The following is a 17,298-nucleotide window of genomic DNA, read 5'->3' as shown; positions in this document are numbered from 1 at the left end:
CCTCTATAAAGCTCACAACAGCCCAAAGAAAAGGAGTGGAAACTCAGGCCCAGAGAAGGAAGGTGACTTGTTTAAAGTCACACAAGCTAAGCCTTGAACTCAGGCCTCCTGACTCCAAGGCCAGGGTTGCTACTGGCAGGGCCCCCCCCCCCAAGTGTCTTGCCAGTCAATTGTTTAGGGCCCCAAAGGAGTTGACCTAACACTTCCTGAGTGGAAATTGACTTCAGGAGTCTCTGACTTTGTCTTAAGAGCCCAGGCTCCCTAGTTTGAAAGACTATGTGGTATCTCCCAAATTTAGCTTGCTTGGGACCTCCAAGTATTACCTGCTTTAGCCCTCTGCCTTTTGGAGAATTGTCTTTTCTCTCTAGGGTCTTTAGGGAATGGATTTGAATTCCAAGCCATCTGTGTCCCTCTCCCAGCCTGTGCCAGCCTTCTGCAATCAGTGAGAAGTCCCTTGACTAAGTCTAATTCTACCCTTTCCTGCTGTAATATAGCCTAAGAACACTGAGCCTCGAGGCTGGCCACCACTTCCATCATGCATGCAGTAGAATAGAAGTTGCATCTCTGTTAAGATATACACTCCTGTTAGACTCCAGGTATTTTGTCACTACTTCCTATAGTCTAAGGGTTTGAGTTGCAATAGCTAATCCCCAGGTCTTGTCTTGGCTGTCCCTGAGATCTGGTAAGGAGGGAGGGGGGAGCTGGAGTGGAGCATCAATCCTGGCCTAGAAAGAAATATGAGCAGTGCAGCCAGGGCCCCCTGGGGGGTGGCTGCCTAATCAGGGGCAGCTGTTAGGCTAAGGCTGGGGGTGAGTGACCCTGGTCCTCAGCAAGAGGCTCAGCTGAGCCCTTTACTCCTTGCTGGGCTTGCTCTAGCTTGGGGAGGAGGGTGGAGGTGAAAGGGTAGCAGTTGCTATGACAACCTGAGGGGGAAGCATCCATTTATATATATATATATATATATATATATATATATATATATGGCTAGCCCATTTTCCCCTCATGATGGCCCCAGATTGAGGAGTGGGGGAAGGGAGAATGTGCCTGGTGTTCTCTATGTGTGTGTGTGCACATTTGTGCAAGCATGTGTGTGCATGTGCCCCTGAAAGCCCTTTTCCTGGGGTAGAGAATAGAATATCATGAGGCGTGAACTGCCTGAAATACAAGATTTCCTCTCCTCTACCCCATCACCCGGTTTGTAGCTTGGTTGTCAGGCAGGGTCTGACCCTCTTCCCCTTCTTCGTCCTCCCTCTCTTCCTCCCTCCCTCAACTGAGGGAGACAGTTGAGTAGTTCACAAGATGTATATCTTTGTGTAGCTTTTCCATGTACAAAGTACTTTCCTGCCAAAAATTCTGGGAGGGGGAGGGGGAGGGGGAGAGTAAAGGAAGGAAAGAAGAAAGGAAGTTAGTTAGAAAAGGATCAGAACCCCCATCATGATCTCCATGGGTAAGGTTTAATTTAATTATTTTAATTCAATTCCACAAACATTTATTAAGCAATTATCACAGACGGCACTTTGCTTGGGACTGGGTACATACAATGATGAAAAAGAAAATCCAAAACCCACACAGGATGAGCAATGTAAGGGAATGGCAGGAGTCCTGGGCTCAACTGGGCATCCTGGTCCTACTGTTTACTAGCTAAGTATGTGACCTAGAATAAGGTACCTACCTTTTCTGGGCCTCCGTTGCATCATCTATGAAATTGTGAGACTGCCTTCAGACATGTGAGGAATGCCTTCCCCCACCCAGATACATTAATATTCAAGGTCACACAGCTAATTCACAGCCCCCTAAATTCCCAGATTAAAAATCAGACATGAAGAGGCCCAGAGATGGCTTTACAGAGTCTAATTTTAAACATACCTGCTGCCGTGTTTCTCCCCAGTGTAGTCATTGCCAGAACCCAGGCCAGGCTTTGAGCTTAATCTGATCAAATACTGCTTGGCTCTTTACCTGACGGCATGTTTGGACACATATGTATGCATACGTTTGCATGTCTGTGGGTGTGTGCTTGTCATGTCTGTCTGGCACCTTCAGATTCTCTTTTCAGAGAAAGAATTTTGGATACGTAGTTTTAAGGCTTCTATATATTTTATAAGTCTTTGGCCTCTCTTGTTATTATACCACTATTTATATCGCATTTTTTGCCTTCTTACCAGTGTCCATTTTTACACTCAAGTCACCAAACATAATAGAAAATGTTGGCTTAATGTGTTCTTATTGCTTTCTTCAAGTAGATTATGCATTTTGTGCCTATAGTCCGGGCAGTATGTGTCTATGGTAGGCAGTTGGATGGATCACCCATAATCTTCTCCATTAGTGCCTGAATTCTGGATATAAGCTATAGACAGGCAATGAATAGCGTTCGGGATTGAATGGCAAGAGCAAAGAAGCTTGATTGCTTTTGCAAATTGTATCATCTTTTTAATGATCCCACACTTCTCTAGGAAACAAGACCCATTTTTCTGTTTTTTTTTTAACATTAGTATTCTTATTTTGTAGAGCTAGAAAAAATAATAAAATTCATCTGGAAGAACAAAAGGCCAAGAATATCAAGGGAATTGGTAGGGAAAAAAATGTCAAGGAAGGTGGTCTAGCTATATGATATCTCAAATTGTGTTATAAAGCAAGCCATCATCAAAAGTATCTGGTACTGGTTAAGAAATAGAGAAGGGTAGATTACGTACAAAAGACACAGTAGTAAAGACCATGGTAATCTAGTGTTTGATAAACCCAAAGTCCCCAGCTTCTGGAATAAGAACTCGCTATTTGAGAAAAACTGCTGGGAAAACCAGGAAACAGTATGACAGAAACTAAGAATAGACCAACAGCTTACACTGTATACCAAGGTGAAGCCAAAAAGGGTACGTGATTTTGACATAAAGGGTGATACCATAGGCAAATTAAGAGAGCAAGGAAATGTCAGGATGTCAGGATCCATGCTCCCACCACCTATGTCCCCCAGGGGTTGCAAAGCCCCAACTAGGTCACTGGGGCAGATGCTAAGATTTTTTTTTCTTAAGCAATTGGGGTTAAGTAACTTGCTCAAGGTTACATGGCCAGTTATTTTGTGTGGGTGCTAAGTATCCAAGGCCAGGTCTCCCGAATCCGGGCTGGCTGGTGCTCTTACTCACTGTGCCACCTGGTCCCCCCTACAACTCCTTCAAAGGACCAGGCTGGGGCAGCCCAGAACTAGCTGTGGAATAAGGTGTGGGAGGGGTGAAGTAGAGGCTACAGGTAAAGTGTTGGAGGCACCCTGGGAAAACAGAGTCTGGGGAGTTGGATTAGTCCTTAGTCAACACATGCTCACCTAGAGTTTCCTACACATAGGATATTCTTCTCTTTCAGGGACAGGACCATGGATTATATACTCTCCAATTTACTTATTTATATGTTTATTAAACAATCAGGGTTAAGTAACTTGCTCAAGGTTACACGGCCAGTTATTTCTGGGTGTGGTGCTAAGTGTCTGAGCCCGGATTGGATCCCAGGTCATCCCGACACTGGAGCTGGTGCTCTTACTCACTGAGCCACCTGGCCACCCCTTATACTCACCAATTTAGAGACACCTACTTTATGAACCCTCTACTAGATTGTGAGTGTCATAGGATCAGGAACCATGCCTTATGTAAAAGTGGGGGTTTGGTCTAAATAATACCGTACCACAAAAATAAGTGATAAAATGCTTTGGCCTGTTTTCTCAATGCAGCAACTGCCATTGACTGATGGGAGTGGTGGTGGTAGGATAAGGGGATTGCTAAGTCTCTGATGGGGAGTTCAAAATCTGGAAACTTGGGAGTGGACAAAATGCTTCCCACCCAAGCAATTCCTTCTCAGGGTGGATCTCTTTCCTCACCTCCACGAAACTCTTGAATCTCTGCTTGAATCTTTGATTTAGTTCATGGATTTTATCTGGGCCCCAGAGACTATATCCAAGTCCCCAGCCACTCCAAGCAGACTTCCTGTGGTACCCAGGGAAGTATCCTATTAAACCATTAGGGTGCATTCTTCCTTGACGAATGCATCTAGGCCCCAAGTCTCATTACTTGATTTGAATGGGGTAGGGTCATTATCTTGGCTGACCTCACTCTTCTACTTATTTAATCTTTTTATTTCTTCAAGGTAGAAGTAGCTTGGTAGTCAAAAAGACTTACTGGCTTTGGAGTCTCAGACTCCAGAGAGTTGGAGGACCTGAGTTCACACCCTGCTTTTGATGTGTCCTAACTATGTGACTCCAGGCAAGTCACTTAACTTCTCACTGCCCTAAGCTGCTCTCTGAGGCTCTAAGTTGCAGAGTAGGTGCTAAACTGCATTGGTAAATGGAATTTCATCATGGGAATGCTCTACCCTGGCAACATTACAGATTTAGTGTTTTATTTTTAAAAATTTCTCCCAGGATATAGCACAGAGCTTTGCATATAGTAGGTACTCATAAATGTTTGCTGACCTGAATTCATCTGTGAATGTTCCACATATGCTACCTAGGTGGCCAGGACTGGGCTGGGTGCACTTGTGGAGGAGCAATTCTCTTACTGGTTTATCAAATAACTATTTTAACTGGGGGATGATAGGACACTGAGTTCCACTTCCCTTGCCCAGCCTTTGCAGGTACAGAAGAGAGTGGAAGTCTATGGGGTGATGTTCAGAAGTCACATTCAGAATTTATTTCTTTGTCTAAATAATGCTATTTTTGGTTCCCAAGCTATTTAACTCATTCCAATAAATATTTATTAAGTGTCTTCTCTGTGTCAGGCACTGTGTGAAGTGCTGGGGATTGTGACCTTTAAAAGGTTCAAGAGACATAGTCTCTGGGTAAATAAGCACTTTATTAATAATGCTAGAATTTTATTAATAAAAGGGTCAGTGACACTCTTCAATGCCAAAGACCCCTCATGGTGGTGGCCTCACAATTTATATGCCCTTGGAAGAGTGGGTGTTTCTTTTTAATTTATTTATATTTTTAATTAAGCAATCGGGGTTAAGTAACTTGCTCAAGGTTACATGGCCAGTTATTTCTGGGTGTGGTGCTGAGTACCTGAGCCCGGATTTGATCCAGGTCATCCCGACACTGGAGCCGGTGCTCTTACTCGCTGAGCCACCTGGCTGCCCCTAAGCAATTGGGGTTAAGTAACTTGCTCAAGGTTACATGGCCAGGTATTTCTGGGTGTCTGAGCCCGGGATTCGATCTCCAGGTATCCCGACACTGGAGACGGTGCTCTTACTCGCTGTGCTACCTGGCCGCCCTAGAGTGGGTGTTTCTGAGGAAGGCAATCAAACTCTGATTGGTTAACAAGGAATGAGAAGTGGACTTTACAAAGAGAAGTGGGCTCACTTCAGTGAGGGGCTGGGAGAGTGATAGGTCACTCTTGGACAAAAAGACTGTCTCTAAATCCAAACCCCCCATCCCCTCTCCCCCAGACTTGGGCAATCTAGACAGAGGATCTACCTGCATTCAGACTTGCTTGAGTGGATGTAATGTAATACCAAGCAAAGGCAACTTCCCAGGTTCAAAATACCAGCATAGGTGCTCTCTATTTTATTCAGTAACAAACCCAGAACAGAGAAGATCAAAACATGACATCATTCAAAATACAGCATTTACTAAGTGTGATTAAATCATCTCCTTTTATTCAGTAACAAACCCAGAACAGAGAAGATCAAAACATGACATCATTCAAAATACAGCATTTACTAAGTGTGATTAAATCATCTCCAAGGCCTACCCCACCCCAGGACTTTCCAATCATTCAATCAATTACAAAGTCTCTGTTCCAAATACTTCTCCACCCCTAGGCTATACCTTAATTAAGTCCACCACAAAGCCCCTCTTCTCAAATGGAGATTCGTTTCCAAACATAAGTAAAATACATTCATTTGCTCAACCATAGAACACAAAAAGGTCAAAAGTTCCCCACCCCTGGATCACAATTGAATCTACCCCAGAGTTACATCAAGTTTAAACACAGCACTTAATACCCAAATGGAGGTCTTTTCTTCATCTTGACAGGAGGCAAGTTCTCAGCAATCTTAGTTCCTGGAGAGACAAGGCTTAGCAAGGCCATAAGATACATTGCCAGTCCCTTCATGAATTTATCCTCTGTCTGTAGAACAGTCCTAGAACCCCTGAACACATTAGCAAAGCCCTCTCCCAGGATTTCTGTAAACATACAACAAGAAAATCCTTCTTCAGGGCTTCTGAACCAACAGAAAGGCTCCCAGACCCCTGCAACAACAGCACTGTCCTTCACCAGTGGACAGTATTCATTCTGTCTGCCGGACAGTCTCCAGACCCCTGCAACAACAGTACTGTCCCTCACCAGTGGACAGTATTCACTCTCTGTCTGCAGGACAGTCTCAGGCCTTCTTAACCAAATGCCAGGTTCCAGGACTTCTTCAACAGGACAGTCTTTCACCAGTGGACAAATCTGGCAAAATAACATCAAAACAGACAGACAAAGTACCAGCAAAACAGCCATGTCTCCTCAGTCCTTGGCAGCTCAGGGAGCAGGTCTCAAAAGTCCAGGGCAATTCAAAGCGGCCACCAGCAATCTCTTAGTCTCTCCCCCTACACGAGGTGCTGCTTCCAAAAAGAACTTCCGCCTCTCTCTTGTCTCTCCAAATCTACGTCACCAGCTCCTCCCAGTCAGGACTTTCTTTTCACATCAAAAAGTCCATCCCACAGGTGGGATTAACAAGCTCTGGGTTTTAATACAATCAATTTGAAAACCAAGCCAATACAGGGGAATCTTTAATTGCCATTACTATCACAGTGGAACACAAAGGGGCAGAGATTCACCTTAGATTAGATTTCTTGTAAGATTGGGTGGAGTCTGACGATTGAGGAGAAAGTTAGTTTAACCTTCAGAGTCTTGAATTTTGAAAGGAGGACTTTAGAAAAAGGGGGAACTCTGGATCTCCCGAAATCATTGATTATTAATAATAATTTCTCTCAGGATACAAATAAGAAAAAGAAAGATAGTTCTTGCCCTCGAGAAGTTTGCAGTCTAATGGGTGAAGACAACACAAAAGAAAGCTGAAAAGTGTGTGTGTGTGGGGGGGGCCACCAGGGAATACCCAGTGGAAGGGGCGTGATGTTCTGTGGAGTGGAAACCAAGCAGAGCTGCTGATGAAAAATGGAGAATTACCTGGGCCAGTCTACAAAGCCTATTGAATCCACATCACAACTGAAATGCCATTCATTTGCATTATGAAATAAAGTGCTAGAAAATAGTATTATTGCAAGCAGGTACCATTTCAGGGGTGGGGAACCTACAGCCTTGAGGCCACATGTGGCCATCTAGGTCCTTGAGGTTCCCCACCCCTGGTTTAACCACAGGAGTTATATTTTCCACAAAAGTTTTATCCAGTACCTCATTTTGGTATGGAGGTGATGGTGTGCTCTTTGAGCACAATCTCGGTCAACTCTACAGCTTTAGAAAGGCTTTGAATACAGTCCTGGGAGCAGATTGCCTTTACTGCCCAGGGTCCTCACCAACAAAGAAAAATTTTAAAATGAGTCTCAGTCCTTTGCAGCCTCAAATTCTAATTCCTGATGCTGTATGATGGAGCAGCAGAAAAAGGCACAGAGAGTGCCAAAGATTACACCATTTTTTATGTTGTCTATAAACAATGATAGGTGTATGCAACAACCTGTAACTTGACCTGCTACTATAGGAATTGATAGACCAGTGATTTTACCTATGATTTCATTGGTATGAGGAAGTCCTGGTATGAGGAACCTTCCTGTGCCAATTCAGGTCAGCACCTTCCGGGCAATATCCTGCCTTGGGGCACTGCCAGTATGTGTCAAAGACAGGGCATGAACCCAGGACTTCCTCACTTCTCTGTCCCCTACTCCATGCTGCCTCTCAGTAGGAAGAGAAGCATAGCAAAACTGACATTCTTGGTAGAAATGAAACCATAAGGTAAAAGGAAGCTGCAGCTAACCGAAAGGAGAGCTCACAGATTCTCCTTGAAGAGGCAGATGAAGGAACTGGTTTTGTCCTATGCCCAAATGCGGTAAGAGACATCATTTCATGGGTCATTTTGCTTTGCATTGGTCTGGATGAGCAAAAAGCAAGGAGGCCACGATGAAGAAAACTATGACCCCATCTACTGCAGAGGATGAGAAAGTCAAGAAGGTCCATGAAGAACTTGGCAAGATTCTCCCTCCTAGGCCCACAGGGCCATGAGTATGCTGTGAATTCATTGGAGGGCAGAGTATGGGAGAGGAGAGCAAAAATCACAAAGAGAATGTGATTTAGGACGAATAAACAGTTGAGGCCAAGGCTTGGGAGACTACATAGAAGCCTCACACCTCTAGATACTTTTTCAAATAAAGACAGTTGGAAGATTTTGGTTATAGTGACCTCTGAACACAAACCAGATTTTATCTCAGCAGAAAGGAAATCTCTCCTTGGTTGTGGGAGTAATTTATGAATTACCTGCTTGTAGTCAGACCATTGACTTGTTAGAACAGAGGCTTAACCTTTTTTTTTGTATCATAGATGGCCTCCTGGGAATAATGTTTTTAAATAAGTTAAGTAAAATTCATAGGATTATAAAGGGAATAAATTATAATGAAATATAGTTATCCAAATTTATTTTTTTGGAGTCAATAAAGATTCAGTGACTTGTCTAGCATCACACAGCTAGTAAGTGTCTGAGACCAAATTTGAACTCAGGTCCTCCTGACTCAAGGGTTGGTGCTGGGCAAATTAACTGCCCCTCCCAGCTACTTTTTTTTTAAAGTTCACAGACCCCAGGTTAAGAGCCCATGTTAGAGCAAATACACTATTAACAACAAATAATTAGAAGGAAAGATGAAAATGAGAAGACACAAAGTACAATTATAGCAAATCCAATGTGACCTCTTCAAACAAGGCCAACTGTCTCCAAAATGTAACAATGAAAAGATGTTAACATAGATTATCACAATTTCCTGTCAAAGTTTAACCTATGTAGAACAGTCATAATAACAAGAAAGACAGAAGAGCTGACAAACTTCCTCAGCCCACAAACATTTGATCTCTTTGCCAATTGTAGATACATGGCAGCCAAGGGCAGCACCAATTTAGAATGTGGACTCATTTGTTAAGCCTTACTGAAGAGGATGGTGGAAGTCATCTCTGAAGGGAGAGAAAAACAAGCTTGCCAAAAGCTAGGCCTGAGGCCCAATTAAGCTAAGTATATAGAGATGATATTGGAAGGAGGACAACAAATAGATAAAAAATACCTATTGGCATAAAAAGAAACTGTTTTCTGAATCAATGATCACCAAGGTGAGGAAGTAGAATTGGCCCTAAGGAAGATGAAGATGGGAAAAGCAGCTGGAGAAGACCAATTATACACCAAGGAGGTTTGTGCTAGAGGCAAGAAGATTTTGAGGACTATAAAAGACTGATTTTCAAGTTATTTGTAAGAGAGGAAGATACTAAATGAATGGAAAAGTAATTCCTACAGAAAGAGGTGATTGGAAGGACATCAAGGAGGCAAAGCCAAGAAGGTGGAGTAATAGGAAAAGGTACAACCAAGCTGTGCCCACAGCCCCTGATATCCAGAAAAAAAACCTCATGGTGAGTCATTTTTCCAGCTCAGGTTGTCACAGGGAGACAAACAGAATGGTCTACAGATAGGAAGAGAGTCTAGCCAGGAATGCCTGCACTAAACATTCCTGCACAGAGGGAGGCTGGCACCAGGGCAGAAGAGCATTGAAAGGCTTAAACTTGTGCAGAACTGCAGATATTGGTCCTCTCTAATAACTCTTTTTGCTTAGTACCCAGTAGTAAGGGTCACAGATCCAGGGCTAACTGAGGAGATGACCTCTGTTTAGGGGTGGCATTCCAGGGTAAAGAGCTGTTGTGATCTGTAGGTTGTGTGCCAAGCAAGAGCAAATTCAGAAGCAAGTATCAGCTAGCCACATGGCTTTGACCTCAGAAGTGGAGCAGTCAATTCTAGCTTCCAACCCAGTCTGAAGGCTGCAGTGGAATAACTGGGGTATTAATCCTAGACCAAAGAGGAGTCTGCAGTTGTGTCATTCTGAACCAACAGAACTTTCCAGTTGGTTGATAGATGCCCAGTCCAGCAGCAGTATACTGGAGTTCCAACTAAGGCAAGTCCACTGGTGTGTTGCTCAGATTCAAACCCAGACTCAAAATTTCCCAGTCATGAAATTGAAGAACTTAGCTTAGGGCAGCAACCAGACTTTGCCCTGGATCAGAAGAACCCTTTGTGCATTGAAAGCTTGCAGGTCCCCAGCCTGAGCTGTCCCTAAGATCCTGGAATAGTATGATACTGAATACCCCAAGAAAACAGTAGCAAGATTAATCCAGGCATTCCCTTCAGAAATTGTCAAAGCCTAGCCCTAATATCAAGTCTGAAGTCAGGAAGCAGGCCGGAAGAATGAGCAAGCAAACAAAAAAGAATTTCATCATAAAAAGGTATTATGGTGGAAGGGACATTCAAATCATAAACCCAGAATATGAGAATAACTCTAAAATGTCTACAAGCAAAGAAAAACACAGCATGGGCTTAAGTTCAAATAGAATTGTGGAAGAGATGGTATTTTTTCTAAAAGTACTAAAATGGTTTTATTAATGTGAGTGCTTGTGGGGTAGGGGGAATTAGGTAAGAAATGAGAGCTATGAAAAAAAAGAATTAAAAAAGGAATTAACAGCTTGGCACAAAAGGTACAAAGCCTTGCACAAGCAATAAACTCCCTAAAATATAATGAATCAATATCAACAAACCAACTAGGCACAAAACAGATAATATGATGACCCCATCTGATAATTTATATAACATCCTGTCCTCAGGGTCCCCCCACCTCTGTGCTACGAGAGAAAGGAAGTGTGTTTCATTATCTATTCTTCAATAATGCTATTGGTTTTTCAGTTACTTGGAGTCAGGCCTCCTTTTTGTAATCTTTAATTTACATTTTATTAATCATGCATGTTATTCTTCTGGTTCTACTTATTTCACTCTGTATCAGTCCATGAAATCTTTATGAGTCTGATCCACGTGTGTATCCAGGGTATTCTTATAAAAACATGAGAAGGGAACAAGTTGGCTTTCTTTTTTTTTTTTCTCTAATTACATTTTATCCTCAGATCTGAATTTTCTTCCCCCCTCCACCACATTGACAAAACAAAAATCACAACCTTTATTACAAATATGTGTTGTCAAGCAAAACAAATTCCCCTGTTGTCCACATTAAAAAAAAAAAAAGGTTCCATCTGTACTTGGAGTCCACCATCTCTCTATGAGGAGGAAACATGTTTCATTCTGAGTCTTCTAGAACTGTGGTCGGTCTCATTGTATTGATCACAATTACTGAGTCTTTCAAAGTTTTTGTTTTTACAATACTGTTACTGTTGTGTAACTTGTTCTCCTGGTTCTGCTCACGTCACTCTGCTTAACTTCATACAAGTCTTCCCAGGTTTTTCTGAAACCACAGCCTTCAACCTTTCTTACCACATACTTATACCATAACTTGGTCAGTCATTCCCCTAATTGATGGGTACACAATTCGTTTCCATTTCTTTGTCACCAGAAAAGAGCAGCCATTAATATCTTTGTACCTATGGGTCCTTTTCTTATTTCTTTGATCTCTAGTGATAGTATTGTTAGGTCATGGGGTGTGCAGGGTTTAGTAGCTTTTGGGGCACAGTGCCTAATTGCTTTCCAGAATAGCTGGACCAGTTCACAGTTGTATCAACAATGTTTGAAGATACTGAAAAGGTAGACTTTTCACAGAAGATATTCATGGGATTGTAGATTTAGTGCTAGAAGATCGTCTATTCCAGCTACCTCATTTTATATGTAAAGAAAAGAAGGCCCACTCAGGTTAAAGTGACTAGCTCAAATGTAGCAAATGACAAAGTCTGGATTTGAACTCAGGTCACCTTATTTCAAAACCATTCTATTGAGCATCAAGGTGGCACAGTGGATAGAGCACCAGATCTGGAATCCCGGAAGACTCCTTCCTGAGTTCAAATCCAGCCCTAGACACTTAGTAGCTGTGACCTCTGCCAATAAAACCCCAAATGGGGACATGAGGAGTCAAACCTGCCCAAAGTAACCGAACTCTTTCTACTATACTACCTCATTGCCTATCATCTCTTCACAGTTATAAAATGTAAACATAGGGAGAATTCGAGATCCCAGTATTTGTACTGTTTGTTGATTTTTTTTTAAAAAGCACTTGAGGGGTGGCTAGGTGGCACAGTGAATAGATCACCAGCCCTGAAGTCGGGAGGACCTGAATTCAAATGCAGCCTCAGACACTTAACACTTACTAGCCATGTGACCTTGGGCAAGTCACTTAACCCTAATTGCCCTCCAAAAAAGCAAAAAAAAAAAAAAGCACTTGATTTGGTACAGTAAATGATTCTTTAAGTTCTCTTCTAGGCAGTTATATAGAAGTGACATAATGAATAGAGCACTAGGACTGGAGTCAGTAAGACCTGAGTTCAAATCCAGTCTTAGATAGTACTAGTTGTCTGACCCTGGGCAAGTCACTTAACCTCTGTTTCCTCAACTGTAAAGTGGGAATAAAGATAGCTGTTGTGAGAATCAAATGAAATAATATTTGTAAAGTGCTTAGTGCTGTGCCTGGCATGGTAATTGCTTATTTCCTTCCCTTCCCCCTCCACCCCTTCTCTAATAAGGTATCGCCCATGAATAAGTTTAAATCATATGAAGGTCTTTGATATATGCAACAAGCAAACTAACTTTGTTAGGTTATCCTCTGATTATATCAATAGCATTACAAAATGAGACATAACAGAGACAGACAGATACTTGGCAAAGGTGTTTGCCACTGTTTTGAAGGAGGTCCAATGTAGCATCCAAATGGAGAAGAGATTACTTACAGATTGGGGAGCCTTTCTGATGCTTCTGCTGGTAGATGACATTGTGCCGGTTGTAACAAGCCCAGGTGCATAGCAAAGTCTCCTATTTAGAAGAGTCCAGCCTCATAATCCTCACGTGAATTGAGTAGAAAAGGCTTTGTTTGGTATGAAAGCCCTTCTTAACCTAGTCCCCCCTACCTTTCTAGTCTTCTTACACCCGACTATTCTACACAGTTAGATCCACTGGCCTCCTTTACACAAATAAGACCCTCCATCTCTTGGCGCTGGGCATTTTCTCTGACTGTCCCCCTTGTTTGGGATGTTCTCCCTCCTCTGCTCTGACTCTGACCTCCCCGGCTGCCTTTAAGTCCCAACTAACATCCCTTCTTCAGGAAGCCTTCCCCAACCCTGCTTAATTCCTGTGCTTTCCTCGTCTTAGTTATTTCCTATTTTTCCTTTATATAGCTTGTTTTGTATATATTCATTTGCATGTTGTTGACTTTCCCAGTGGAGATGCTCCTTGAGGGCAAGGACTATCTTTTGCCTTTTTTTAATATCCCCAGAACTTGGTACAGTGGCTGGCATACAGTAGGCACTTAATAAATGTTTATCAAATTGAATTGAATACGTTTGTTCAGACTATGGCATGTATTTGGATGGACAGTTCATAAAACAAGCTCATCAGAACATTTATTTTATTTTTAAAAATTTTCCCCAGTAGATAGTATTTTATTTTTTCCAATTACATGTAAAGACAATTTTTAACATTCATTTTTAATATTAAATTTTGAATATAAAATTTTCTCCCTCCCTCTTCTCCACCCTCCTTAAGATGGTAAGCAATTTGATACAGGTTATATATGTGCAATCATGAGACATATATTCATATTAGCCATGTTGTGAAAGAAAAAACAGATCAAAAGGAAAAAAAATGAAAAGAAAATTATCCTGTATTAATTACTTTGTGAAAGAAGAAACAGACCAAAAGGCTCATTGTGTTTCTGAGAAGAGCTAAGTCTATCAAAATTGGTCATTGAACAATGTTACTATTGCTGTGTATAATGTTCTCCTGGTTCTGCTCACTTCACTTTGCTTCAGATTTTTCTGAAATCTGCCTACTCATCATTTCTTATAGCACGACGGTGTCCATTACATTCACATACCACACATTGTTTAGCCGTTCTCCAACTGATGGGCATCTCCTCGATTTCCAATTCTTTGTCACCACAGAAGGAGCTGCTATAAATATTTTTTGTGTGTGTTGGTCCTTTTCCCTTTTTATGATCTCTTTGGGATACAGACCTAGAAGTGTTATTGCTGGATCAAAGGGCATGCACAGTTTGATTGCCCTTTGGGCACAGCTGAACATCTATTTTAGGCAGACACTGCATCTGGATAATTATCTGTGCCCAGAATTGAATAGGAGGGAAAGAGTAGACCGGATTGTGTTTGGGAATATGTATTTTCAACAGTCCCAATTTGGCTCCCTGACACAAAGGCCAATCTTTTAAACACTAGTATTCTTCCAAGGTTGTTACATGACTATGAATCATGAAACATCATAATCTTCCAGAAATCACAATTTCCAGGGACCCGAAAAGGCAATGAAAAATTGTTCAGTGAGCATAAATAGGCTGTATCGTATTACCATCGATGCCTTGCATTCAAGTTCTAAGTGAACTTAAATATGTGATATATGATCAAAAAGGAAGATGGGCCAATCATGAATCAAGAGCCAGGGATAAAAAGATGGATCCCTGGAGCCCACACAATACAGTAGGAAAATGCTGGATTGAAAGTCAGAGGACCTGTATTTGAATCCTGTTTCTGCCACCTAGTACCTCTATGACTTTGGGTAAGAAAAAACTTCTCTGGCATTAGTTTTTTCATCTCTAACATGAGGGACTTTAATAGGTGACCTCTGAGGTTCCTTTCAACTCTAAATATATAATTCTCTGTCCTATGTCTCACACAGGTGCCTACATGATGTTAAGAGATCTAGGAGAAGGCATTGAGCATATTGAGTGACCTCTGGGTCAAGGACTTTTGGTGGGACATGGACAAAAGACCCACAATATGAGAAAGTAAGGATGAAATCCACGTCACTGGAAGGAATACCACATTGATGAGATCACAGATCTATGGATTAATATGAATTAATCTTTATTTAGCATTTCAGTGCTTACAAAACTCTTAAAATTTGGATCCTCACTGCAACCCTTAGAGGTAGGTGCTATTATTATGTGCCCCATTTTACATATGAGGAAGCTGTGGCTGAGAGGTTAAGTGACTTACCCAGGGTCACATGTATAGCAAATGTCCGAGGTGGGATTTGAACTCAGGACTTCCTCACATCAAGTCTAATGTGCCATCCATTATATCTATGTTAAGTTTGGTAGGCTAGCCTGGGAAATTAAGCTATTCTGAGTTAAATTAACTTTGGTGGGCTGGAAATGAAGTCACATTGTGAATTAATTTGTATATGGGTGTGGGTAGATGGGGTAGGTATTGATATGAGAACTAAGCCCATATTATGAGTTAAATGTGGGTTAGCCTGGAAATCTAACCTTTATGTATAACATTGTTTCTACGAGAAAATATGCTTCAAATATTTGGCTTACAAATGAATTTTTAGGGAATATTTGAGACGGGGAGTCTTTACTTCTCCTGTCTCCCTTATGATGCCTAAAATAGGATTGGGTATATGTATAAACTATGTTAGGTTGCCAAGATAGTAGGCAGGCAGCCAGTGAATCTTGTTTTATTGTACAATTCTGGGTATACAGTAAGCCGCTTTTTGTTGCTTACATTTCCCTAACACTTGTCATCCTTTAAAATCCTTTCCTTACAAATGCTAAGTGAGTAGGAATATGATAAGGAACTCAGGCCTAGGGAGGGGGAGTAATTTCCCTATGGTCACACAGCTAGTTAAGTAGCAAAATTGAAACTCAGTGGGCCTTTTCATACCAAGTTCATCACAATTTCAGCTAGACCACATTCTCTCTCTCTCCAATATGGTTTGATTCTTAGAAAGCATTCCTTCAGGTGAAATAAGTTATGACTTTTTTTCCCCTCATGAAATCAATGATGCATTGACTAAATACAGGCTAAAGAGATGATATCTTTGGCCATGGCTTACAAAAATTATTCAAGAAATTCCTAAGCTCATGTTGCCACATCGAGACTGGCCTGCAGCAAAGTAGACCACAGATCATAAAATCAGAGAAGCAGAGCTGTGTGTGACCTTGAACAGGTCAATCTCTTCCCTGGCTGTCAAGTGGGGGATAGGACCGACTGCTGGTCTTGGAGGTCCATTCCATGTCTGACATTCTGCATTCCAAGGTCCCTTTCCCATGACACATTCTGTATTCTATGACACTATTCTGTGATTCCATGTCAGAGAGGCAAGGTAGGTATTGTTACCTTCATGTCATAGATGAGGAAATTGAAGATGAGAAAAGTGACTTGCTCAAGGTCACATGATTAGGACGTGGTAAGGCTAGGCTAGAATCATAAAGAGTCAGAGCTGGAAGGGATTGTAGAGATTGACTAGAAGGGGGAAACTGAGTTCCAGAGAAGGAAGCAGATCATGAAATGAGTTGGTGAATTATGCAGTGACAGAGGCTGAATTTAAATCCAGGTGTCCCGAATCTTCTTCCCCCCCCACCCCCCATTCCCAATCTGCATGACTGGTTCTTACCTCTCCTAGGCTAGAAGTGTGGCAGCTGCTCTGAGGAGCAATTCCCCTGCTGCTTGTCTGGAAGCTTTGACCTGCACCATGCCCACCTGGGCTAACCTGCGTGGTCCCCCTCCCCCTCACTCCTGGCTCTTTACCTACCATCTTGGTACCAAACTTAATGTAGAAACTCCTTATGTTAGCCCTTCTGCATCTCTAGCCTCAGCTTCCCCCAGAAGCAGGAATTATAGGCCTGTGCCACCAAATCTGCCTTACCTGATTCTTTTTTATGCTGTTTTATCACTGTTCTGTCACCCTAGTCTAGTGTATGCATGTCAGTGTATATGTTTGTGTACAGAGCTGGAGGTAAAGGGGCCTGTGAGTTGCATGTCAGGTATCTGGCTAGAGGGGGGTAGTCCTTAATGGATCTTTCCAACTCCCATGCTGAGGTATCCCCAGGAGCTCCCTCTATCCAGGAGCTCAGTTCCTGCTCTGCTGAGCTGGTGGGTCGACAGCTCTATTCCTGAACCATGGGCACGTGGGGGAAGCAGATGTACTATAAAGGTCGTCTTTCAAACTTTTTTTTTCCAGAAAATCCAATTAGCAATTTTAGTCTCCCCATCAGCACAAAGCACAGAGGAGGCCAGGTCTTAGGAGCCTTCCACTGAATGAGATTTTAGAAGAAAGAATATAGAATGTCAGAGCTTAGAAGAACCTTAGGAATCATCTTCTTAGAAATTTGCAGCTGGCAGAAACCTCAGAAGCTGT

At 42.1% G+C, this 17,298-nt stretch overlaps 1 long non-coding RNA gene across 1 annotated transcript in view; it reads left to right on the top strand.

The window, feature by feature from the left end:
• Positions 1-14,834: 14,834 nt before the first annotated feature.
• Positions 14,835-17,298, top strand: part of LOC138150533 (uncharacterized) — a 122,972-nt gene continuing 120,508 nt past the window's right edge. Inside the window, exon 1 of the long non-coding RNA XR_011165582.1 lies at positions 14,835-15,080. This is a non-coding gene — a long non-coding RNA (uncharacterized lncRNA). The remainder of the gene's footprint in view (positions 15,081-17,298) is intronic.

Source organism: Petaurus breviceps, unplaced genomic scaffold (genome assembly GCF_028583685.1).
Source record: "Petaurus breviceps papuanus isolate PSGF00001 unplaced genomic scaffold, PetGlider_PUasm1.0 90879, whole genome shotgun sequence".
Taxonomy (NCBI): Eukaryota; Metazoa; Chordata; class Mammalia; order Diprotodontia; family Petauridae; genus Petaurus; species Petaurus breviceps.
The sequence above is the reverse complement of the archived record's forward strand: the minus strand, read 5'-3'. Positions and strand labels throughout refer to the sequence as shown.